This window comes from Lactuca virosa, chromosome 4, assembly GCF_052849685.1.
Source record: "Lactuca virosa cultivar CGN04683 chromosome 4, Lactuca_virosa_CGN04683_v6, whole genome shotgun sequence".
In the NCBI taxonomy this organism is placed as follows: domain Eukaryota; kingdom Viridiplantae; phylum Streptophyta; class Magnoliopsida; order Asterales; family Asteraceae; genus Lactuca; species Lactuca virosa.
This window is the reverse complement of record NC_136429.1, coordinates 374637294-374639361: the sequence shown is the minus strand read 5'-3', so window position 1 is coordinate 374639361 and position 2068 is coordinate 374637294. Positions and strand designations below refer to the sequence as shown.

Sequence of the window (2068 nt, the reverse complement as noted above, 5' to 3'; positions counted from 1 at the left end):
TCGACTTCTTTGGCCTTGGACCAGATGGCTTTGGTTCCACTTCTAGTGCTTCAAGGAACTCAGAGATGGCCTCTTCTTCAGTATCAATCATCATAACATGGGAATTAGTCTTCTTTTCGGGAAATTGGGGAGATAATATCTCATTCACCAAAGTAGTAAGTTGACCAAGTTGAGCTTCAAGGTTGTGGATGGAGGCTTGTTGATTCCTTAATGATGTTTGCTGGTCAATCATCATTGCTTGCTGATTTTTCATCATAGTTTGATGCTCCTTTATCATTATTCTTTAATCCTTCAATGCTGCATCCGTATCATCATGCCATTTTTCTGAAGCTTCCATAAATTTCATTAACATGGTCTCTAAGTCAGCTTTCTTCTCAGCTGGTGGTTGCTCTTTTTGATAGAAGCCTCGGCGAGTCTGCCTAAATTTCTCCTCCTTTTGCTTCTTATATTCATCGTATGGCAGCCACTCCTTCTTTGGTTTTCTCCAATCTTCATCATACTTGTCCCCACTCGAGTAGCAAACTTGAGCCTTCTTGTTCCCATATTCATTCAAATTGCAATCCTTAGTCAAGTGTGGCCCACTACACTTCTCACATCCAACTCTTATTGCATGAATTGATTGGTCCATTTGGGTCAATCTCCGGCCCATAGTATTGAGTATTGCCATCATAGCAGCCATCTCTTCAGCATGTGCACCCCCACTGCCTTTTGCTCCATCTTGTCTTGGGTTGTGGTACTCACGAGAGTGTTTTGCAAATTCTTCAACTAACTCCTTGACCTCCCTTGGATTTTTCTTTGTCAATGGCCCTTGAGAATCAAGGAGTTGCCTTGTCATAACATTGACCCCATCATAGAAAATAGACATCTCTTGTTGAACATTAAGATCATGTTGAGGAAAATTCCTTAACAATCCTTTGTAATGCTCCCATGCCTCGTATAGTGACTCCCCCGGTTGTTGCTCAAAGTTGGCTATTGCCTTCTTGAGTTTAGCAATCTTGGATGGTGGGCAAAATTGGTCCAAAAATTGTTCGCGCATCTGAGCCTAAGTAGTGATTGTACCAGGTGGAAGTGCTTTTAACCAATCTTTAGCAGCTCCCTTAAAAGTAACGGGAAGCATCCTTAGCAAGATGGTATCTCTATTAACATTCGGGACATTAAAATAATTCGCAATGTTATTGACCTCATCTAGATGCTTAAAAGCATCCTCATGATCCTTTCCATAAAATGGAACATCCTTAAGTGCAGTAAGGATGTGTCCCTTCAACTCGAATGTGGCAATGGCAGGAATTGCAGGTTGTACTAATCCTGGACCAACATCTTCTCAAATACGCTTCTTGTAAGCTCTCATTGACATTTCTTCAATGTTTTCCATTTCGTTGATTGGCTCGTCTTCGGGTTCGCTCGTATATAGTCCAAACTTGTTCTCGGACTCGTATTCAGATTCTTTTGGGATAGGTATTTGATCTAAGCTTTCAACCTTGCTCTTGTCCTTTGTAGATGAGCTCGATTCTCCCGTTTTCTTCCCGACTTCTTTGAGAACACTGACTTGAGATCTTTTGATCTTCTTTCACGTTCTTATCCTTTTTGTTATGAAGGGCCGACTCTGGATCTTCAAATGGTGGCACCAAAGGTGTTTTAGAACCTCTGGTCATATACTCTTCCAAAATAGACAAAATAAAAACATAAAACTAAACAAAACTAAATACAAATTTCCTACAGACTGGCCACCACGACGTGGTAAAGGCTACCACCTCCTGTTGTCGCAGAAAACTTATAGAAAAGAAAAACGAAGAAAATCTAAAAACTACTAAACTCACGTCGTGAGCGTAAGGCTCACGTCGTGAGTCTAGTACGAAAAATAAAACCTAAGCTGAAAAGGTAACTTTTTGTAGGTTTTACTCCACAAAAAGGATCGATCAACCTAAAGCAAATAAATCAACTAACAATTAAGCCGTTCCCCGGCAACGGCGCCAAAAACTTGATGCGTGCAAATAGCTACACCTAATTTTAAATTTATAACCTAACTACCTTAACTAACTAATTGCACCTAGGAAGTGTACCTAGTCAG

At 40.5% G+C, this 2068-nt stretch overlaps 1 non-coding gene across 1 annotated transcript; it reads left to right on the top strand.

Moving 5' to 3' along the window:
- The first annotated feature begins 881 nt into the window (after window positions 1-881).
- On the top strand, window positions 882-988 carry LOC145110301 (small nucleolar RNA R71). The gene has a single exon (XR_013709684.1). It is a non-coding gene; the product is annotated as a small nucleolar RNA R71 (small nucleolar RNA).
- Window positions 989-2068: the final 1080 nt, after the last annotated feature.